We start from the raw sequence: 24,636 nt of genomic DNA on the forward strand, positions 1-24,636 counted from the left end.
CCATCCACTGGTTCACTCCCCAGATAGCCACAATGGAATGGGCCAGATTGAAGCTAGGAGTTTCTCTGGATGTCCCATGTGGGTGTATGGGTCTAAGGACTTGGGCCATCCTCCAGTGCTTCCCAAGGTGCATCAGCAGAGAGCTGAATGGGAAGTGGAGCAGCTGGGACTTGGATCAGTGCCCATATGGGATACTGGCATTGCAGGCGGCAGCTTAATTCGCTTCGCCACAGAGCTGGCCCCTGAAAATATATTCTGATACATTGTGTATAGTTGGAATCTGAGAAAAACTTTGTTATTTTGTCATTGATTCTGTTGGCATTAAAGTATTGTAACTCTTTTTTTAAAAGGTAATTTTATTGATTTGGCAGAGTGAATGAGAGAGGTCTTCCATCTGCTAGTTCACTTTCCCAAGGGTCTGAATCAGGCAAAGCCAGGCACCAAGAATTATATCCAGGTCTCCCATGTGGGTGACAGGGGCCCAAGTACTTGGACCATCATTTGCTGCTTTGTGTCTTAGCAGGAAACTGGGTTGGAAGTGGGGCAGTGAGGACTTGGACTGGCACTCCTGTGTGGGATGCTGGCATTGCAGTTGGCAGCTTCACTCACTGTGCCAGTATGTCTGCACCTGTACCTCGTTTTGACCTCGATATTAGAATCAGTAATTGCTTTTAGAGGTCATAACAGTGGCAATTTTATTGTGTGACTACCATTTACCACACAGGTTAAATGCTTTAAAGAAAACATCTCATTTAAACTGTGTATCAACTCTAAATAGGTGCTATTGTTTGTCCTCATTTTCTAGGTGAAAAAAACATGCTTATAGGTGTTAAATATAAATCGCCCTGGTAGTCCCACAGGAAACAAGTGGAAGAACTGGAATGCTAAAATCGAATATACTAGGAATAAACTGACTTCTGAGGTCATTATTATTACAATCTTGTAATAAACTTCTTTGTTACATTCTGAAATTGGTCTGATGGAGTTAAATTCTGGGCTTCAAGTTGAAGCATGTTCACATTCTTTGAAGTCTGGCTATTGATTGGAATTATTGGTTTCAGTCTGCAGATTAAAGGACATGTATAGAATATGAGTGATTCAACTCAGAATTCTTGGACTGAGTTGGTGTCACTGGCTTGGTCTGTCACTTTTAGCATCTGCTTGGTACAGACAACTCATGAGGTGAGTGCCCAGAAATGTGCTGGTAGGGAAAGGGGAGAGAGGAAGGACTAGCAGACTTTGTTTTTCAATGATTTGAATCACAGTGATGCCTGGCAGATATGTGTGGGAGTCTGAGTTCTGGAGGATGAGGTAAAGAATTGCACGATCATGGACTGAGGTCTGGATGTAGCAGCTGCAGTGGGGAGGTAGCAGAGAATGCGAAAGCTACTAATTCGTTTAGGATTTTGCTAAACTTGGCTAATGGGATGCTCTCCAGTACACTTAAGAGTTCCTTTTTCTTCTTCTGGAAGATCTTTAATGAAGGATTATATTTCATTTCTCAAAATTGTAGTGGTTCTCTGTCAGTATGAATGAACAGCCCTTTGAGTTTTGCTTCATTCTTGTATGAATGTAGCATAACTACATTGATGGCATTCCTTGGTGCCCATCAACTACATGATGGGTATGTTTCTGACTACTCAGGTTTCCTGTCTTTCTACTTTATTTTGGATATTAGAAATGTTGAAAATGTTGTTTCTGGCATCAGGAGCCTTCTGGGAGAGTGGATTTTTTAGGGAGGAATAATGCACAGTGCTCTGAGACTGAGAAGTCAGACCTACCATCTGCTGGTTCTTAAGTAGCTTGAATGGGCAGGGAAAAATGGAGGAGTCAGCACTTATTTCTTTACCCTGTCTGGTTTTGTTTGTTTACCTCTTTCTTTTCATTGCATTCTTATAGATCTCTCCCCTGAGTTTGAGTTGTCTAGATTGTTGATGCCTTTTTTTTTTTTTTTTTTTTTTGACAGGCAGAGTGGACAGTGAGAGAGAGAGAGAGAGACAGAGAGAAAGGTCTTCTTTTGCCGTTGGTTTACCTTCCAATGGCTGCCGCGGCTGGCACACCACGCTGATCCGAAGCTAGGAGCCAGGTGCTTTTCCTGGTCTCCCATGGGGTGCAGGGCCCAAGCACTTGGGCCATCTTCCACTGCACTCCCGGGCCATTGCAGAGAGCTGACCTGCAAGAAGGGCAACCAGGACAGAATCCGGCGCCCCAACCGGGACTAGAACCCGGTGTGCCGGCGCCGCAAGGCGGAGGATTAGCCTAGTGAGCCGCGGCGCCGGCCCCCTGATGCCCTTCTTAACTGACTAATCTGTAGTGACTACAGCTTGGTAGGTTGGCTAGATGAGACAGGATTTTTATTTAAGACCTCCACTTGATGTCTGAGGCTATCTGTACTCTTCAGGGACATATTGGTCTTTGATGCCATATACTTTTTTATAGTCTTGACATAAGAAAGTGATCATTTTGGTCATTTAGGTAAGTCTCATTTTTTTGGTAGAGTAATCCTTCAAAAACATTCACTAACACGAAAATAGAAGCAAGCAGCTTTGAGTTTCTAATTAGCTTTAGAATCACAGTCATGTGCCATATAGTGATGTTTTGGCGAATGACAGAGTGTTTATGTGATAGAATTCCCATAATATTTTTTAAAAAAGATTTATTTGTTTATTTTAAAGTCAGAGTTACACAGAGAGAGGAGAAGCAGAGAGAGAGAAGTCTTACATCCGATGGTTCACTCCCCAGTTGGCCACGATGGCCGGAGCTGCACCTATCCAAAGCCAGGAGCCAGGAGTCTCCTCCGGGTCTCCCACGTGGGTGCAGGGGCCCAAGGACTTGGAACATCTTACTGCTTTCCCAGGCCATAGCAGAGAGCTGGACTGGAAGAGGAGCAGCCACTGGCACTTCAGGCCATGGCGTTAACCTGCTGCACCACAGTATTCCTATAATATTAAAATGGAGCTGAAAAATTCCTGTCACCTAGGGCTGTTGCAGCCTTGGTGGTGTGGTGGCACAGTGTTTACTCCCATACTGGCGGTGATGATGGTGTGAATAAACAGACTGCTGCAGTTGTGTAAGAGTTGAGCACACCTGCACAATTAGGGTCAGGGCATGATGCTTCATAATGGTAAATGATGGTATTACCAGGAATGAAATTTCTGTACTTTATCGTAATTTTAGATTGTACTCTTTTACTTTTTTAACAACTTTATTGTAAAACACTGCCCTGTTTTGCCAACATATATCTCACACCATGACTCTTGATTGGATCAGGAGGCTACAAAGATGTATACGCAGTGAATTCACTTGTTGATACCTTTTTTCATTCATTTTATTTAGTTAGTTAGTGTTATTTTATTTATTTGAAAGGCAGAGTTACAGAGAGAGGTAGAGACAGAGAGAGAGGTCTTCCATTTGCTGGTTCACTCCGCAGATGGCCGCATCGGCTGAAGCTGCGCTGATCCCAAGCCAGGTACCAGGAGCTTCTTCTTTTGCTTTCTCAAGCCATAGTAGGGAGCTGGATTGGAAGAGGAACAGTCGGGACTAGAACCGGCACCCATATGGGATGCCAGCACTTCAGGCCAGGGCTTTAACCTGCTGCGTCACAGCGCCGGCCCCGATACCTTTTTTTTTTTTTTTTTTTTTTTTTGACAGGCAGAGTGGACAGTGAGAGAGAGAGAGACAGAGAGAGAAAGGTCTTCCTTTTGCCGTTGGTTCACCCTCCAATGGCCGCCGCTGCAGCCGGCGCACCGCGCTGATCCTGGCAGGAGCCAGGAGCCAGGTGCTTTTCCTGGTCTCCCATGGGGTGCAGGGCCCAAGCACCTGGGCCATCCTCCACTGCACTCCCTGGCCATAGCAGAGAGCTGGCCTGGAAGAGGGGCAACCGGGACAGAATCCGGCGCCCCAACCGGGACTAGAACCCGGTGTGCCGGCGCCGCAAGGTGGAGGATTAGCCTATTGAGCCACGGCGCCGGCTCCCCGATACCTTTTTTAATAACATGTCCCTGTTATTAAGCTACATATAGCTTCCCAATTGGCCACAACGGCCAGAGCTGCGGCAATCCGAAGCCAGGAGCCAGGAGTGTCTTCCGGGTCTCCCACATGGGTGCAGGGGCCAGGGACTTGGGCCATCTTCTGCTTTCCTAGGCCATAGCAGAGAGCTGGATCGGAAGTGGAATAGGTCGGCGCCGCAGCTCACTAGGCTAATCCTCCGCCTTGCGGCGCTGGCAGACCGTGTTTTAGTCCCGGTTGGGGCGCCGGATTCTGTCCCGGTTGCCCCTCTTCCAAGCCAGCTCTCTGCTGTGGCCAGGGAGTGCAGTGGAGGATGGCCCAAGTGCTTGGGCCCCGCACCCCATGGGAGACCAGGAGAAGCACCTGGCTCCTGCTATCGGGTCAGCGCGGTGCGCTGGCCGCAGCGTGCCGGCTGTGGCAGCCATTGGAGGGTGAACCAATGGCAAAGGAAGACCTTTCTCTCTGTCTCTCTCTCTCACTGTCCACTCTGCCTGTCAAAAAAAAAAAAAAAAAAAAAAAAAAAAAAAAAAAAAAAAAAAAGGAAGTGGAACAGCCAGTCTTGAACCGGCGCCCATATGGGATGCCGGTGCTTCAGGCCAGGGCATTAACCTTCTGTGCCACAGCACCGCCCCCTGCCCCCCTTTTTTAAAAGATTTATTTATTTATTTGAAAGTCAGAGTTACACAGAAAGAGGAGAGGCAGAGGGAGCTGTTTTTATAGAAGTCAAACTAGACTCACCATCCTGTTTCCACAAATCCATCATAGTTTATCTTCCAGGTTATGTTTCTTCCCTAGCACAGGGAAAGTTCACAGAGCACAGAGCAGTTCACTTACTTATGGGAAGATTGTCCAACAAATTCTGTGAAAGAAATTAGTTGGTTTGGATCTCAAGTCTCACCTTGTATCTGGAGCATGCATTTCAGAGAGTAATGATGAGCATCATCTCTGTTCTCATTTTCCTGTGTCTCCATTGCCCTCTGTCTTCTTCTTGGTGTGGGTGAGTTTGTGTCAGTTAAATGCAGGAACAATGGGATTCTGTGTAAATATATACTGCCCACACACATTTTGTGTGTGTGTGTACGTGTGTGTATGGAGGTACTTCAAAAAGTTCATGCAAATTAAAATACATTTATTTTGGTACCGAAATTTTTTGGAAAATCATGTGGTTTTTTTCTTAATATATACTTTACACAAGCTTTTTTTTTTTTTTTTTTTTAAGATTCATTTATCTATTTGAAAGTCAGGGTTACAAAGAGGCAGAGGCAAATTGAGGGAGAGAGGCCTTTTATATCCACTGGTTCACTCACCAAATGGCTGCAATGGCTAGAGGTGGGCCAATCTGAAGCCAGAAGCCAGGAGCTTCTTCTGGGTCTCCCACACAGGTGCCTGGGCCCAAGCACTTGGGCCATCTTCTGCTGCTTTCCCAGGCCATAGCAGAGAGCTGGATCAGAAGTGCAGCAGCCGGAATTCAAACCAGTGCCCATGTGGATTCCAGCACTGCAGGTGGCAGCTTTACCTAGCATGCCGTAGTGCTGGCCCCAAACTTTATTTTATATATATATATGTGTGTGTGTGTGTGTGTGTGTGTGTGTGTGTATTTATTTGAAAGAGAGAGGAAGAGAGAAATGACTGGAGTTGGGCCAGGCTGGATCTCCATCTGAGTTTCCCACATGGGTTGCAGGGGCCTAAGTACGTGGACTATCTTCTTCTTCTTCTTCTTCTTCTTCTTCCTTCTTCCTCTTCCTTCTTCCTTCTTCCTTCTTCCTTCTTCCTTCTTCCTTTTTTTTTTTTTTTTTTTTGACAGATAGAGTTATAGACAGAGAGAGACAGAGAGAAAGGTCTTCCTTCGGTTGGTTCACTCCCCTAATGGCTGCTATGGCAGGTGCTGTGCCAATCTGAAGCCAGGAGCCGGGTGCTTCCTCCCGGTCTCCATGGGGGTACAGGGACCCCAGCACTTGGGCCATCCTCTGCTGCCCTCCCAGGCCACAGCAGAGAGCTGGAGTGGAAGAGGAGCAACCAGGACTAGTACCTGGCGCCCCAACTAGGACTAGAACCCCAGGGTGCCGTTGCCGCAGTAGGAGGATTAGCCCAGATGAGCCACTGCGCCGGCCCTTTTTTTTTTAAAAAGATTTATTTTATTTTTTTGAAAGACAGAGTTACAGAGGGAAGTAGAGACAGAGAGAGAGGTCTTCCATCTGATGGTTCACTCCCCTGATGGCCGCAATGGCAGGAACTACGCCGATCCAAAGCCAGGAGCCAGGAGCTTCTTTCAGGTCTCCCACGTGGGTGCAGGGGCCCAAGGACTTGGGCCATCCTCTATTGCCTTCCCAGGCCATAGCAGAGAGCTGGATCAGAAGAGGAGCAGCCAGGACTCGAACCAGCACCCATATGGGATGCTGGCACTTCAGGCCAGGGCATTAACCCACTGTGCCACAGCTCAGGTCCCTTCTACTATCTTCTGCTGCTTTCCCATGTACATTAACAGGGAGCTGGATCGGAAGTGGAGCAGCTGGGACTGGAACTGACACTCATATGGGATGCAGTTGTCGCTCTTCAGCTGGTGGGCCACAGTGCTGGCCTCAGGATTTTAGATTTTTCACAAAATTGCTTAACACCAACCACTGTGTGTGCCAGATAATAAATGAATTCCTTTGATTTGGGAACACTGTCATTAGAAAGAACAGATTCCTGATACACTTATACAGTTCTCTATGTTGTTCTTCAGTTTTAAAAAATAATTTGTACCTTTCAAATTTACTATTCTGATTTATTTTAAAATTATAAGTTCACCATCTTGAAAAGTGACATTTGATGGTTTAAAATGTTCTGTTTTGTCTGGTAGGTACTAAACATTTGAACATGTGACACTGGGCATGTAATGATTACATTGTTTTGGAATTTGTGGAAGGTCATCTTGACTACACCCATTCTACGTAAGAACATAATGTTGTTGAAAAACTTGTCATTTGATAGTGTCCTCCTTTCAGAGTTTTATGTTGAAAAGAAATGCTGCTGTTTTAAGAAAGAAAATATTTTGAGGCCGATGTTGTAGTATAGTGGGGTTGTAACTCTGCCTTTCAAATAAATAAATCAATATTTTAAAAAGGAGGAGGGGGTGGTGTTGTGGCATACTAGGTTAAGCTGCTACCCGTGTCACCAGCATCCCATGTTGTTGGCGTTGGTTTGAGTCCTGGCTGCTCCACTTCCCATCCAGCTGCCTGCTGATGTGTCTGGGAAAGCAGTGGAGGATTGCCCAAGTGCTTGTGCACCTGCACCATGTGGGAAACATGGAAGAAGCTCCTGTGTTAATCTTGAAATTATTACTAATTCTGATTACTAATTCTGAGACAAGCTGCTCCATACAAATTCCTCCTCTGCTTCTTTATATTAAACACTGGGACCCACATAGATAATACTTCTCCTGTCCCTCTGATCACCAGGAAGCTCAGAGCTGAATTAATGGCAATATTGTTGAACCTTATAACATGTTTTATTTGTGTTATTCTCATTAAATATACATATTCTACCCATACTATAATGATTATATCAGCCTAATTCACAGTAACAGAGATAGGAACTCAACGTAGATGTCTGTCAACTTATACATGAATAAAGAAAGTGTGGTAATAATTGATAGAATATTACTCAGCCGTAAAAAAAGTATAAAATCCTGACATTTGCAACAAAATGGGTAGGAGTGGAGATCATTATGCTAATTAAAATAAGCCAGGGGCCAGGGCCATGGCACACTAGGTTAATCCTCCGCCTGCAGCTCTGGCATCCCATATGGGCGCTGGTTTTAGTCCTTGTTGCTGCTCTTCAAGTCCAGCTCTCTGCTGTGGCCTGGGAAAGCAGTGGAGGATTGCCCAGGTGCTTGGGCCCCTGCACCCTCATGGGAGATCAGAGGGGGTACCGGGCTCCTGGCTTCGAATTGGCGTATTTCTGACTGCGGCGGCCACTTGGGGAATGAACCAATAGAAACAAGACCTTTCTCTCTGTCTCTCTCTCTCTCTCTCTCACCGTCCGTAACTCTGCCTTTTAAATTAAAAAAGAAAAAAAAAAAGCCAGACCCAGAAAGAAAAATACCATGTGTTCTCTCATGTTCAAGTTAATATATAGAGAGTATAAAAATTGTGTGGATGAAGGATGTGTTGTTATTTGTTATAAAGATAATTTTAAATATTGTCTTCATTGAATTATGTTACCCACAAGACAGTAGGCCCTTCTTTCCTCCCTTTATGATCATTATCATGAATCCCACATTATATGACATTAATATCCATGTGTTCAAGAAAAAATAGCTATGTGTTTATATATGTGTAAAATCTACATATGAAATCAATATAACAAAATGTTAAAAATTGTTAAATCTTAAATTTGAAAAATGGTTCTAAGAACACAAGCAAAATGTCACACTGTACCCTATAAATAGGTCAAATTTTTAATCAAATATTTTAATGAAAAAGAAAGCAAAGAATAAACATGAATTATATATGTATATATACATTAAATATATGTATATATGTATATAGTTAGTAGTAAACCACTCTAAACCTATTGTGGAATAAACCAAGGTATAAATAAAATTAAGTAATGGGTAAATTCCTCAGTGACATGAGGAACAACAAAATATGGGAATAGAAACCTTTAGTTTTAAAACATGAAAACTTGTTTAACACATTTATGTACTTTTATTTGTATTTATTCTTTCATATTCAGAAATTAATAAATATTCTACTTACTAAAATTAACAATGTACTACACTAGAAGGCAACTTTCCCCTACCCTGTTTTCTCCCTAATAATCTTTTTTTTTTTTTTGACAGGCAGAGTGGACAGTGAGAGAGAGAGACAGAGAGAAAGGTCTTCCTTTGCCGTTGGTTCACCCTCCAATGGCCGCCGCGGCTGGCGCGCTGCAGCCAGTGCACCGCGCTAATCCGATGGCAGGAGCCAGGAGCCAGGTGCTTTTCCTGGTCTCCCATGGGGTGCAGGGCCCAAGCACCTGGGCCATCCTCCACTGCACTCCCTGGCCACAGCAGAGAGCTGGCCTGGAAGAGGGGCAACCGGGACAGAATCCGGCGCCCCGACCGGGACTAGAACCTGGTGTGCCGGCGCCGCTAGGCGGAGGATTAGCCTAGTGAGCCGTGGCGCCGGCTTCCCTAATAATCTTATTAATCAGAAAAATAGATAGCAATAGGGACCGGAGCTGTGGTATAGCAGTTTAAACCACTGCCTGCAATGCTGGCATCCCCCATGAGATTATAGTTAGTTTTGTGTATCTGCATATGTCACATATAAACTGGATGATTTCTGAGAAATGAAGTTGATTGTACATTTGCTCTTTATACCCATGGTTATTCTGGAGCTCCTTCATTGCTATTATGTAACAGATAGTTTTTTGAATTGAAGGAGCTCTGAGTCCTTTGTTTACCTTTTTTTTTTTTTTAAAAAAAGTTTATGTATTTGAAAGTTAAGAGTTACAGAGAGCGGAGAGACAATCAGAGAGAGAGAGACAAAGAGAGATTCCATCTGTTGGTTCATTCTTCAGATGGTAGCAATGGCCAGAGAGAGAGAGAGAGAGAGAGGGATTCCATCTGCTGGTTCACTCTCCAGTTGGTAGCAATGGCCAGAGCTGGACCAGCCCAAAGCCAGGATCCAAGAGCTTCATCCAGGTCTCCCATGAGTAAGGCCATGTTCTACTGCTTTTCCTGGGACATTAACAGGAAGGTGGATCAGAAGTAGAGCGTGCCAACGTAAGATGCCCGCCTCCCAGGCAGTGGTGTTACCTGCTACACCACAATGTTGGCCCCTTAATTATTTCTTTTAAGTGTGAAAGTGAACCTTGAAATCTGTCTTGAGAAACACAACTTACCAAAGCTGTATATATCTGCATGAAATTGAGAGTAACTGTTGCTATCCAGCCCCATTCCCTCTGTAGTTAGAAAATAGGTCACTCGTGTCCTCTTTAAAACAATTGTTATTATGCTAATGCTATCACTTGTTTCATTAATAATGTCTTATACATTTGACAAACATACCAAGATTGTAGCTGTCTTGTGAAGTTTTCTGCTTTAGAATGAGAACTCAGTTTCTTAGCCAACAGAAAGTTTAGATTTTAAACACTCTAAGTGGTTTTCTTTTTTCTTTCTTTCTTTTTTTTTTTTTTTTTTTTTTTGTCAGGCAGAGTGGACAGTGAGAGAGAGAGACAGAAAGGTCTTCCTTTGCCGTTGGTTCACCCTCCAATGGCTGCCGCAGCCGGTGCACTGCAGCCTGCGCATCGTGCTGATCCGATGGCAGGAGCCAGGTACTTATCCTGGTCTCCCATGGGGTGCAGGGCCCAAGTACTTGGGCCATCCTCCACTGTACTCCCTGGCCACAGCAGAGAGCTGGCCTGGAAGAGGGGCAACCGGGACAGAATCCGGTGCCCCGACCGGGACTAGAACCCAGTGTGCCGGCGCTGCAAGGCAGAGGATTAGCCTAGTGAGCCGCAGCACCGGCCTCTAAGTGGTTTTCAAAATTGGATAGTTTTAGGTAAAACTATCATATCTAACATTTATTGAGATTTATACCAGGTAGTATTAGAGGCCTTAAAATATTATTTCAATTTTTAAAAATTCAAAGGTTTTTTTTTTTTTTCCGAGAGGCAGAGAAGTGGATCAAGAGACAGAAAAGCTCCCATCTGCAGGTTCACTCTCCAGTGCCTGCCATGTCCTGGGTCGGAAGCCATAACTCAGTCCAGGTTTCCCATGTGGGTGGTAGGAACCCAACTATTTAAGTCATCTTCTCTTGTGGGCAGCCACAGGCAGTAGCCCCTTTTGTTTATACTTAAACATATGGATGGAGACATCCTGGCACAGACAAAAGGCTAAGGAGATTCCAGGAAGAGGCAGGAAGAACCTTATTGGGAACTTTTTGTAACCCCAAAAGCCTTTTGGATATGTAAATCTTTTGTGTGCCTTCTTGTATACAAGTGGTCATGTTTAAATACTACTGGATTTGTTGAATAAACGAGCCTTGATCAGGATTTGTCTTGGCTCCATTCTTTGCGTCCTTGTCCCCGCATTCCCACTCTCTGTTTCAGGAAACCCGGTTCTTTGTGCTGCAGGCTGGCACAACCTCTGCTTCCTAAGGTTTGCATTAGCAGGGAGCTAGAGGTGGAAGGTTGAACCCAGGAACTCTGATGTGGTATGCAGATATCCTAACCAGTATCTTTTCTGCTGGACCAAATTAAGTACTGAAGAGATTTAGCTATACATTGCATAAAGGATAGTAGCCCATGTCATCTAAAACTTGATTTTCTGGCTTTTTTTCCCCCACATCATTACTTATATTTAAACAGAAATACAGATCATTAAAAGTGTATGAACATAGAACACAAAATGTAGCTTTTACTTAGCAGTTACATGATTGAGGCTGTTTTTAAGTTTCTTTGCTGACAACCCCTTTTTAACCATTGAACAAATTGCACTTAAATTAACAGTAGTAAAAATGTAGAAATTCAAATTTAAATACAAATATATGGAACAACAACAAAAGAACAGATTAACAAATTCACAGACACTCAGATACTTTCTGAGGCATGTCAAAGCACATCAAAGGTTGAATTCATTTGAGAGGTATCAATACATGTTCAGTGCTGAGACTATACAAAGCAGCTTTAGTCTATAGTTTACATTTGAGAAACACAGATTTAACCTTTATGCTCAACTTGCCAACTTAACATTATAGCTAACACAGTGGCAGTTACTTAGTTCACATTTTTTTCTTCTGAAGCTCAATAAGCAGGTTATTATTTAAGCAGATGGAATAATGTCATGTCTTCTTCCTTATAATAGATAATTTTAAATCCAAATACTTTGTGTCATGGAAACTTTACCTAGCTGTACAAAGACTCCCAAATACAATATAGTCATAAGTTTCTTTGTAGATTCCATTAATTTATAGTTATTTTAGTACAGATAAATGTAGGACACTACTCAGATTATTGGGCAACATAAATGTCAGTATGTCACTACCTGCATTTAAGTATGAGCCCACCACAACCACAGCTATGGCAAGTAAATGCTCTCTCATGTCCTCCACTGCTTTAATGGATACTGTCGGGTCTCAACCTATCTCTGTCTCTGAAAGTTCCTTTATTAAAAATTTTGAAATTTAACTAATGGAACATCTACAGTCTCAGTAAGCTAGCTTTTTTTCCTTACTCTTCACTAACTAGTTCAAATATAATATGTAATGTTGTAAATTTTTATAGACACCTTATTAAAGTGATTAAAGATATCCAAAATACCACTAGTGGATAAAATATTAAACAAAAAAAATGACACCAAGAGTACTTTTGGGACTATTTTTTCCCTAACTAGAAAAGCTGTGGGATTCATACTGAACACAGATCTAATGATACTTTAACCTTGCTGTTTTAAAATATCAATAATAGTAGTAAGTGTATGAAGCTCAGAGAAGAAGAGGATTTTAGGAGAAAAATGTAGTAAACACTTGACTTTTGAAAGCTTCAAACACAAAAGGGGTCACAGTGCTTATAAGCACTATCATTATTTTCATCCTTTAAGTAGTTCAAGTCTTTATTTCCAGAAATAAAAACCTAATTCATTACATAATGTATCATCAATTTCAGTTTTCAAGTGTTCAAGGAGTGCAAACCCAAGTATTTTCTTTTGTGGCAACAACACACTTACAGACTGAGCTTCAAAGACAGGGAAAATTTCATTTAAAATAACTGATGCACTCTTCTGCCTGAAGACATAAGAACTAAGACTTAACACTGTAATCACACAATTGATATGTAGTAAGAAAAGGAAATTAAAAGATGGTCCAATATAATCAATGTCTTCTCTTTAAAAAGGTTCAGAAACAGATTGCCTTAATATGTAGCTAGATTCCAAGTAACAGGATATTCTGAAATCTAAGGAATTACAGAATTAAAACCAGAGGAAGTTCATTTTCCCTGCCATTTTTCCATAAATGTTCCTGTTGTTTACTTTGAATTTCCTTTGTACTTTTACTAGGAGATTTTCTGCCTTCAACTTCTTTCATAGTGATGACCATGTGTCTGTGTGTAGCACATCCTCAAGCATTTGTTAAGCATCTTTTGTAAGGCTGGAGTAGTGCTGACAAATTCTTGCAATATCTGTTGTGTTACAGTAGGTCTTTGTTTCACCTTCATTCATAAATGAGAGCTTTGCAAGGGTATAATATTCTGGGTTGACAGTTTTATTTTCTCTTAAGACTTGGAAGGTATCTCACCATTCTCTCCTAGCCTGTAGGGTTTCTTTCTGATGAGAAGTCAGCTGTTAGTCTTGTTGGAGATCCTCTGAAAGTAATCTTACATTTCTCTTGTGCACATATTAGAATCTAATCTTTATATTTTATTGTGTAGAGTTTGACTACAATGTGTCATGGTGAAGATCTTTTCTGGTCATGTCTATGAGGAGTTCTATGTGCTTCCTGTACTTGGATATCCCTTTCTTTCTCCAAATTAGGGAAATTTTCTGTAATTATTTCACTAAAAAAAGCCTTTTAATCCATTTTCTGTTTCCATGCCTTCAGGAACTCCTAAGATCTGTGTTTTGGGTCATTTGATAGTATCCCATAAATTTCTAACATTGTTATTTAGTTTTCTAATTTCTTCTTTTTGGTGATCTGTCAAATTTCCAGATTTGTCTTCTAACTCAGATAGTTTTTCTTCTGTGTCACTGAGTCTGTTGTTAAGGCTTTCTACCACATTTTTTATTAGATGTATTGAATTTTTCATTTCTAATGTTTCATTTTGATTTCTCTTTAAAAATCTCAATTTTGGGGCTGGCACTGTGGTGTAAAGCTGCCACCTGCAGTGCCGGCATCCCATAATGGCACTGGTTCAAATCCTGGCTGCTTCACTTCTGATCCAGCTCTCTGCTATGGCCTGGGAAAGTAGTAGTAGATAGGCCCCTGTACCTGCGTGGAAGACCCGGAAGAAGCTCCTGGCTCCTGGCTTTGGATCAGCATAGCTCTGGCCCCTGTGGCCATCTGGGCAGTGAACCAGCAAATGGAAGCGCTATCTTTCTCTCTCTCTCTGCCTCGGCTCTCTGTAACTCTTGTCTTTCAAATAAATAAATGTAAAAAAAAATCAGTTTCATGGGAAAATGTTTATTCATGTCACATATGGATTTTTTTTGTTTTTGTTTTTGACAGGCAAAGTGGACAGTGAGAGAGAGAGAGAGAGAGAGAAAGGTCTTCCTTTTTCCATTGTGTGGCTGGCGCACCGTGCTGATCTGAAGCCAGGAGCCAGGTGCTTCCTCCTGGTCTCCTATGCGGGTGCAGGGCCCAAGCACTTGGGCCATCCTCCACTGCACTCCCGGGTCACAGCAGAGAGCTGGACTGGAAGAGGAGCAACTGGGACAGAATCCGGCACCCCGACTGGGAGTAGAACCCAGGGTGCAGGCACCGTAGGCGGAGGATTAGCCTATTGAGCTGCGGCGCTGGCCACATATGGGTTTTTTTTTTAATTTGTGAATCTTCTTTTGATTACTTCTAATCCTACAATCAGTTTTTTGAATTCTGTTTCTGGCATTCCTTCAATCTCTTCATTTTCAAATTCCAGTATTGAAGTGTTATATTCCTTTGGAAGCATCGTACATCATATTGTCTTCCTTATTCTTGTTTCTTGAATTGCCACATTTACTTTTTGGCATTTGTAGAAATATTTTTTGCTGCCACCCCACTACCGTGAGGGGCTTTTATCTTTGAGCTATGCCTCTGTGGATTAGTGGAGTGTCTGCTGTTTCAGTGAATATCCTGAGGCAGTGCTGGGTATGACCAGGGAGCTCTGTTCAGTACTCCAGGGTGAGGGGAGTATCCAAGGTGGCACCAAAATTGGGCATGATAAATTTCCTTCCTTCCTTCCACCCATCCATCAGGGGAGAGGATTAATCTGCTCTGTTGGTGTAGTCTTGTGCTTATTTCCTCAAAGGAGACCAATGCCTGGTTGCTACCCCAGTGGATATAATCTTCATTTGCACTGCCACAAGAACCACATAAAGGATCCATGCAGTCCTTGGTGTGTGCACGACTCCCACAGCAATGACTCTTAGCAGGGAATCAGGGAGCCCCAGCATGTGGGGCCACCACAGTGACTGCCCAGTTTCCCAGCCACACCCTGCACCCTCCCACGCAGCCACAGTGTTTCCACAGTCCCAGCACACAAGGCTCCCACAGTGACGAGGACTCAGGCCCCTGTCAGTTCTCCCAGCCAGACTCAGGCTTCTCCTCTTGGCTGCTTGCTGGCCGTTTGGACAGGAGCTGGCGCAGCGTTACAGAATGGGGCCCACCCTCTCTTGGCTAGTTACAGGATGCTGGTGAGTGGTCAGGGAGAGAGAAACATGCCCACTCCCCCATTTTTTTCATCTAGGTTGACAGGTACACTGTTCCCCCACAGGGCTCCAAGCAGGACTCATGCCAGGTTCTTCCCACAGCTTTATCACCAGTGGCTTGGGCTGGTGCAGTTTAGTTTCAACTCACAACCAAATATGGTGCTGAGGCTCTCAAATGCTGGGGTCCTGAGTTGTGTGCATCCACACCCTCCATGTAGGTCCATTGACAATGTCCCTCCAATTTGTGTGGTGTTTTCTCTGCCATTTTCTCTTTAACTCTTCCTTGAGATTGGACTCTTTCTTTCTTTCTTTCTTCCTTTCTTTCTTTCTTCCTTTCTTCCTTTCTTTCTATCTTTCTATCTTTCTTTCTGTCTTCCTGTAGACTGGAGCAGTAAACTCCCTCCCTATCCCACCATCTTGGTATCTCTCTTTCTCAATTCTCTGGCTTTCTGGAAGCAGATTAGATACCCTATCCTGTCAGCAGTCAAGTGCAGAGGAAGTATGATGTACACGATATTGACTTTTCTGAATAGTGATGTGATCCTTGCTGGCTCAGCAAGACAGCATCTATCGGTTTTTCTCTGACCTCAGTGGCCACTTCTGCGCAGGATGCTTTGCTGAATCCCATGTCACTTTTTGGTTCTTTTGCCTTCTTTCTTTCTCTGGATATTAAATACTATGTTTATGTTCATGACTTTTAGATTTGTATTGTTAGATTTCTAGCCTGAATTGCATACTCTTGTAGATCTAATTTGTGTATTTACATCTTTCCTTGAGTCAAAATCCATGTGTTCAAAATTGACCTTTTCATTTCCATCCTATTCAGTGCTTCAACCTGTTCCTTCCCACATTTGGCAAACAGTACCACTGTCTGCCTACCTACTCAGGATATAACATCTGTAAGTTATTCCTTTGCTGATACATAATTTTTAATTGATATAATTGTGTGTATTTATGCAATACAGTATGTATTTAAGATTTTTTATTTGAAAGGCAGAGTGGCAGAGAGATCTGCCATCTGCTGATTCATTCCCCAAATGGCTGCAACAGCCAGGTCTGGGCCAGGCCAGAACCAGTAGCCAAGAACTACCCCAGATCTTTCATATGCGTAGAAGGGACCCAAGTCCTTGGGTCATCGTTTTCTCAGGAGCATTAGCAGGAAGGTAGAGTGGAGGCTGAGCTGCCAGGATTTGAACTGGTGCTCTGATATGGGGTGCTGGTATAGCAAGCTGCTCAGTTCAACACTGATCCCTCCAACACTGATCATTTGTTTGTGTTAGAAACATTCAAAATTATCTCAACTAGCAATTTGAATGTGTACAGTTAACTGTTGTCAGTTAATGTACTGTGCCATAGAACAATAAAAGTTTGTTGTCTGTCTTGCTGCTCCTTGTAAATGTTATTGATTATCCTTTCCTTCGCGCCTCTTCTCTTACTCAGTTGCAAATTCTGATTTTTGACACTATTTTTTTTTGTTAGTTAAACTTGTCCCCATGTCTCTGTTTTTTCTGTTATCTTCACTTTTTTGCAGGCCACTATCACGTTTTGCTTACACAACTGCTATCATCAATTAACTATTCCTCTCCTACCCTTTTCTAGTTCAGTTTTCATAAACAAACAGAATGATCTTAAAAATGCTTTTAGTATCATGCCTTCCTTTGTTTAACTCTTGCATCCCTGTTTGTCCATCTTAGAAGAATTTATGCTGCTTAACATGCCCTATAAGCCTCTGAATGATGTAGCTCCTGTTTACATTTCCAAACTCAGTGATTGCTACTCTGCATAGCTTCCTTCACCCTGGTCTCTCTTGTGTTCCTGGATCTCAAACCCCCAAACTCCCATACCCTTTGCACTTGATTGCTGGAGTGTTTTGTCTCTTGCTCTGCATAGAACTGGTTTGTTTGTATCATTCAGATCTAAATATAGATATTACCTGTTCTAGCCTACTTTATTTAGAATACTCAGAAGATCATTTTAAACTTTTTCTTCATAGCATTTTCTCTATTTTAATTTTTTGTTTTTGATTGACTTGTGGTCTGTATAACCCCAGTAGAATGTTAAGAACTGTGAGCTTGATAACTTTTCCTGTCTGATTCATTACTTTGCAGTCATTTTTAAAATACTGAGAGGGGATGAATGAGAAAGGTTACTGGCTATTTTCAAGCAGGTTTCTTAAAGCATTTGGGATTTCTGGCCACTTCCCTGGCCATTGTTGTTTCCTATTACTTCTAGTTTAGGGACCAAAAGAGGAAATTAATAGGGATTTGAATATGAAATACTAGGGGCCAGCACTGTGGTACAGTAGGTTAATCCTCTGCCTGTGGTGCTGGCATCCCATATGGGTGCTGGTTCTAGTCCCAGCTGCCCCTCTTCCAATCCAGCTCTCTGCTATGGCCTGGGAAAGCAGTAGAAGATGGCCCAGGTCCTTGGGCCCCTGCTACCCGCATGGGAGACCGGGAAGAAGCACCTGGCTCCTGGCTTCGGATCGGCGCAGCTCCAGCCATTGTGGCCATCTAGGGAGTGAACCAGTGGAGAGAAGACCTCTCTGCCTCTCCCTCTCACTGTCTGTAGCTCTGTCTCTCAAATAAGTAAATAAATGCTTTAAAAAAAGAATATGAAATACCAGGTGTCGGTCAGAGTATTTCATGTATTGATGTCATTAATTCTAGGGCAATTTACAAATGCTTTTGTCTCACTGTTTTTTAATAGAGCAACCTGATGCCTAGAGGTTAATTATGACTTCACAGTTTAGTAAGGACTAAAATGGAAATGGAACCCAAGACTGTCTGACTCCAGAGTCTCTGTGGCATAAGAAGTACAGAATTCTGTGGAGAACCTGCTAGGAAATCTGAAATTTTGTCACTTCAAAAAAGGGGAGATAAATCCTATATCTTCATTCTGTTTTCTGCTGCTTTTTAAAAATCCCGTAAGCATATAAAGTCATTATTTACCTATGCTTCTCTAGATAAAATGAATTAATCACATTCACTCTTTGAAATTCTTACAACTTCCTTAAAATCTCTTAAAAATAAGATTTATAAAAGTCAAGTGATATGGAGCAAGGAGGATTTAATTTTTTTTAATATTTATTTATTTGAGAGGCAGATTTACAGAGAGGCAGAGGCAGAGAGAGAGAGTGAAAGAGAGAGAGAGAGAGAGAGAGAGGTCTTCCACCTGCTGGTTTGCTCCCTGAATGGCCACAACAGCCGGAGCTGCGCTGATCCGAAGCCAGGAGCTTCTTCTGATCTCCCTCATGGGTGCAGGGCCCCCAAGTACTTGGGCCATTCTCTACTGTAGGTCTCCCACTTGGGTGCAGGGTCCCAGGAACTTGGGCCATCTTCCACTACTTTCCTAGGCCACAGCAGAGCTGGATTGGAAGTGGAGCAGCCAGGACTTGAACCAGGACCCACATAGGATGCCGGTACTGCAGACGACGGCTTTGTGCACTGTGCCATAGCGCTGGGCCCAAACCTTCTTGTTTAGCTGCCTTCCTTTAACATTGGATGTAGGGGACTGGGTAGTTGGCAGTAATTAGAAAATGGAAGAGGCAGGGATGACCAGCAAGGTAACACAAGCAGCAGTGTTTAGCCTGGCGGTAAAGAGGCCTACATCCTTTGTCAGAGTGCCTGGATTCAATTCCCAGCTCAAGTTCCTGACTATATTTCCTGCTGCCTGGGAGATGACTTGGCTAAATGGGTTCCTTTTTTTTTTTTTTTTTTTTTTTAAGATTTATTTATTTATTTGAAAGGCGGAGTTACAGAGAGGCAGAGAGAGAGAGAGAGGTCTTGCATCTGCTGTTTCACTCTGCAGATAGCTGCAACGATCTCAAACTCTTACAAATCAAGATTCAGAGCTTCGCTGATCCGAAGCCAGGAGCCAGGAGCTTCTTCCGGCTCTCCCACGTGGGTGCAGGGGCCCAAGCACTTGGGCCATCTTCTACTGCTTTCTCAGGCCATAGCAGAGAGTTGGATTGGAAGTGGAGCAGCCGGACTTGAACTGGCGCCCATATGTGGCACTGCAGGGGTGGCTTTACTCTCTATGCCACAGTGCCAGCCCTTGTAAATACTAATTTTTAGAAGTCCATCTAAATACTTTCTCCTTAAAACAGTAAATTTGTCATAATGAAAAGTGTAGTAGGAGATAGTTGGGTACTCATAGTAATTTTCAGTGTTAGTAATGGTAGTTTGATAGGAAATAATTGAATTGTAATGTATTTGTCATCCTGTTTCTTTAAATATGGATGAATATGTTAATTTATTCTCCTGACATCCTCTCATCTTTTATTTCAGTTTTACATTTATTACTATATGAGGTAATGGAATAAAATTACTTAAGCCTTCATTGTCATTATTGGATTAGCCTTTTGATGTGATTATTGGCAAATCAGATTGCTTTAATCATAATATGAACTTAAGCTCTATACACACACACACACACACACACACACACACACACACTCTGGTTATTTCAAATAATACCACAGATTTTTTTTATTGGTGATTTAAGGATCTCTAGCATCAGTCTTTTAACATAGCACAATACCACTTCTTCTATCAGTATAGTGGATGAATTTAATTAATGTTTGGAAATAGAAAATTTGTTATTTAGTGTGTTATATACCACAGCATTTATAATGTGAACGTGATAGTTTTGTATGAAGTTTTAGGGACGTCTTTGATTAGACAGCGTCAGAGTGGCAGTCTGTGGCTAGCAGGCTAGGTGCCCAGTTTCATAAATAAAGCTTTACTGGGACACAGTCCAGTGTGTTCATTTTATGTATGGTCTGTAGAAGCTTCTCTTTTTTTTAGAAGGTCCTAAATCCTTCTTTTTTAAACATTTATTTTCATTTTATTTGAAAGGCAGAGAGAGACAGACAGAGATCTTCCATCAATTGGTTCAGTTCTAAATGCCTGCAACAGCCCAGGACTGGGCTGAAGCCAAGAGCCTGGAACTCAATCTGGGTTTCCCACATGGGTGATAGGGCCCTGAATACTGAAGCCATCACCAGCTGCCTCCCAGAAAATATTTATTAGCAGGAAGCTAGTTTAGAAATAGAGTAGCTAAGACTTAAACCAGCATTCCAGTATGGGATATGGGCTTTGCAAGCAGTGATGTCACTGCTGTGCCAAATGTCTGCTCTTATAGCTGATTTTACATTACTACAGCATATTAGAGCGTTTTACAAAGAGAGCATATGACCCTCAAACTCTTACAAATCAAGTGTATTTGCAGATATTTGTTTGAATATCTGACTTTGCAAGTAAAAATTTACTGACCCATATATTAATAATTTACTACAGCAATTTCTATAACATACAGTTTCTCAATCTTGCCTCTATGCATTTTTTTAAAAAAAGATTTATTTATGTATTTGAAAGACAGTTACAGAGAGGCAGAAGCACAGAGTCTTCCATCTACTTGATTTACCTCCTAAAGGACCACAACGGCCAGAGCTGGGCCAGCCCAAAGCCGGAAGCCAGAAGCTCCTTCCAAGTCTCCCACATGCATACAGGGGCCCAAGGACTTGGCTGTCTTCCACTGCTTTCGTAGGCCATCACAGAGAGCTGGATTGGAAGTGGAGCAGCCAGTACTTGAACTGGTGCCCACATGGGATGCCGGCACTGCAGGCCACAGGTTTACCCATTAAGCCACAATGCTTTTGCAAAAAGTTTTTCTTTTCATTTTTCTTCATTTCTTGTTATATTTTCTGATATTTTTTTTTATTTTCATTCTGCTGTTGGTACTACCCTCTGAATGCTTTGGGATTATGTTTCTCAGTTCTTAAATTTCAACTTGGGAGGCTAGCACTGTGGCATAGCAGGTAAAGCCGCCACCTGCAGTGCTGCCATCCCATATGGGTGCTGGATTGAGTCCTGGCTGTTACGCTTCCAATACAGCTCTCTGCTATGGCCTGGGAAAACAGTAGATGATGGCCCAAGTGCTTGGGCCCCTGCACCCATGTGGGAGACCCAGAAGAAGCTCCTGGCTTCTTGCTTTAGATTGGCACAGCTCTGGCCGATGTGGCCAGTTGTGGAGTGAATCAGCTGATGGAAGACCTCTCTCTCTCTCTCTCTCTCTCTCTCTCTCTCTCTCTCTGTGTAACTCCAACTTTCAAATAAGTAAATATTTTTTAAAAATTTCAACTTGTTTGTTTTTTTTTTACAGTTTTTATCTTCTGAGAGTTTCTATTCATTTTAAATGTATTTAACTTTTCTTCATGGAGCATAGTTATCATAGCATTCTTATGGTCTGAGTCACTTCAGGGTAGATATTTATTGATTGTTTTTTCCCTTAAGAATTGGTCACATTTTCCTTGTTCATATATTAAGTAATTTTGGATTGTGTCCTAGACATTGTGAATATTTTGCTTTTATAGGTTCTTGCCCATTTAGAGAATGTTTTTAAAGCAGGCTGTTACCCTTGTTATGATTTGACTGCAAGTTCTTGAGAATTGGCCACATTTTCCTAGTTTTGTATGTCGTTAAGTAATTTTGGATTCTATCTTGGACATTTTCATTTTTGTTTTGTGGATTCTCCTCTTGCCTACCTTTCTCTCTCTGTCTCTCTTTATCTCAGATTTATTTGAAAGGCAGAGAAACATCATCCCTTTGCTGGTTCACTTCCCAAATGACAACAGCCAGTGTTAGTCCAGGCTGAAGCCAGGAGCCAGGGGCTCCATCTAGATTTCCCATGTGGGTGCAGGGGCCCAGGTACTTGGGCAGTCTTCCACTGCTTTCCCGGGGGTTATTAGCAAGGAACTGAATCAGAAGTAGAGTCGCTGGGTTTGACCAGTCCTTCAATATGGGATATCAGCATCTCAGGCAGCAACTTAACCTGCTGTGACACAGAGTATTCTGCTATAGGATGTGACAGTGGCTTAGACCTGTGTACCACAACACCAATCTGCCTTGTTTTGTAGATTCTGACTCCTTAGATAATCCTACAGAGTAGTGGTTAATTTTAAGGAAATAATGAACCTGATTAGATTCAGAGCTCACATTTTGGCCCTGATTGTGTATGGGACAGTTCTGATGATTCTTTTTTTTTTTTTTTTTTTTTTTTTTTGAGAGTTAGTGAGAGGGAGAGACAGAAAGAAAGATCTTCCTTCCGCTAGTTCAGCCCCCAAATGGCCTGCACGACTGGCGCACTGTGCCGATCCGAAGCCAGGAGCAGGTGCTTCCTCCTGGTTTCCCATGCGGGTGCAGGACTCAAGCACCTGGGCCATCCTCCACTGCCTTCCTGGGCCACAGCAGAGAGGAGGACTGGAAGAAGAGCAACTGGGACAAGAACCTGTTGCCCAAATGGGATGCCAGTGCCGCAGGCAGAGGATTAACCAAGTGAGCCACGGCGCCGGCCCTTGATGGTTCATTTTTTTTCGTTTTTTTGTTTTTTGTTTTTTGACAGGCAGAGTGGACAGTGAGAGAGAGAGAGACAGAGAGAAAGGTCTTCTTTTTTTTGCCGTTGGTTCACCCTCCAGTGGCCGCTGCGGCTGGTGCGCTGCGGCCGGCGCAGCGCGCTGATCTGAAGGCAGGAGCCAGGTGCTTCTCCTGGTCTCCCATGGGGTGCAGGGCCCAAGCACTTGGGCCATCCCTGTACTCCCTGGCCACAGCAGAGAGCTGGCCTGGAAGAGGGCAACCGGGACAGAATCCGGCGCCCCAACCAGGACTAGAACCCCGTGTGCCAGCGCCGCAAAGTGGAGGATTAGCCTATTGAGCCATGGCGCCGGCGATGGTTCATTTTTATATCTTTATTTTAAATTTTTGTCAAGTTGGTAGGTAACTTTTGATAATTATGGAAAAAGTTACAAGAATTTCAGACATTTTATGACTAAGAATTTTAAGCTACAATAATGAAGCATCTCTACCTCTTAAAAATTTGCTAAATTAAGGACTGTATTCTGGGGCTGGCACTGTAGTAGGTAAAGCCTCCGCCAGTAGTGCTGGCATCCCATTTGGGTGCCGGTTTGAGACCCGGCTGCTCTACTTCTGATTTTGCGCTCTGCTATGGCCTGGGAAAGCAGTAGAAGATGGCCCAAGTGCTTGAGTCCCTGTGCCCATGTAGGAGACCCAGAAGAAGCTTTGCCTTTTGCGGCCATTTGGGGAGTGAACCAGTGGATAGAATCAATCAATCTCTCTCTCTGTCTCTCTACCTCTTCCTCTCTGTAACTCTGCCTTTCAAATAAATAAACAAATCTTAGAGGAAAAAAAAAAAGATCTTACTCTACATGTTCTGCACGAGGTAAAGGTAACGTGGTACTAAAAATATTTAATAGCCCCTCCCATTCTTTTTTCAGGCGCTCCCTGTTAAGTCGCACCTCAGAGTGCAAGCATTAAATTGATTGTAAGCCTTTTTTTTGGTCTGAGGATATTAAAAGCATGTGCTTCTGTACAATGTAGATTTTCACAATGGAGGCTCTATGCTAGCAGCATCAGATAAGATTTACAGGGACCTGCACTGTGGAGTGTTAGGTGAAGTCTCCAGCTGTGGCACCGGTATCCCATATGCGTCAGCTTGTGACCCGGCGCTCCTCTGTGGATCCAGCTCTCTGCTTGTGGTCTGGTAAAGCAGTGGAAGATGACTCAAGTGCTTGGGACCCTGTACCCACGTGAGAGACGCGGAAGAAGTTCCTGGCTCCTGGCTTCAGATTGATCCAGCTCCGGCTGTTGTGGCCTTTTGGGGAGTGAACCAGTGGATGGTCTCTCTCTGTCTGTAACTCTACCTTTTGCATAAATAAATAAATCTTTAAAAATAAGATTCATAGAAACACTAAATAATTGTAAGTCTTGGTAAAAGATAAATCAATGGTTAAGGAAACCTGATGTGTACTGTTATGAATGTGGGAGATGTAAACTAAAGTGAGCAGGCAAATAATCACATGGTCTCTAGTTTCAGTGTTTGAAATGACTGAAGGAAAAAACCACAGAAGGTCTAGAATGTTCCTAGTTCCTGGGATTTTAATTCTCTATGCTACTAAAAATATAAGTATTGTGCTGGGTTTTTTGGCACCTAATCTTTTTAAATTTCTTACATATTGATGAAATTCTTGCATGCAAACAGATTTAAGATACAACTCAATACTGCATGATTTCAGGAAAGGTCAGTTGGTACAAATGATAAGCACATTTTAAATGCTAAACAGCAAGAATCTTGCTAAATGTCCAAATAAGGTGGTTATAACCCAAACATAGAAGTTGCAATTCTGTCAGCCTTGTGGCCTGATAACACTGCTTTTCAATACCCTTAGGAAACTTTATTAAACT

General features: G+C 42.7%; 1 protein-coding gene across 40 annotated transcripts in view; it reads left to right on the forward strand.

Moving 5' to 3' along the window:
- EIF4G3 (eukaryotic translation initiation factor 4 gamma 3) overlaps positions 1-24,636 on the forward strand; it is a 378,821-nt gene that overhangs the window by 66,721 nt on the left and 287,464 nt on the right. The window lies entirely within an intron of this gene.

The sequence above is a fragment of the Oryctolagus cuniculus genome, chromosome 7, assembly GCF_964237555.1.
Source record: "Oryctolagus cuniculus chromosome 7, mOryCun1.1, whole genome shotgun sequence".
NCBI lineage: Eukaryota > Metazoa > Chordata > Mammalia > Lagomorpha > Leporidae > Oryctolagus > Oryctolagus cuniculus.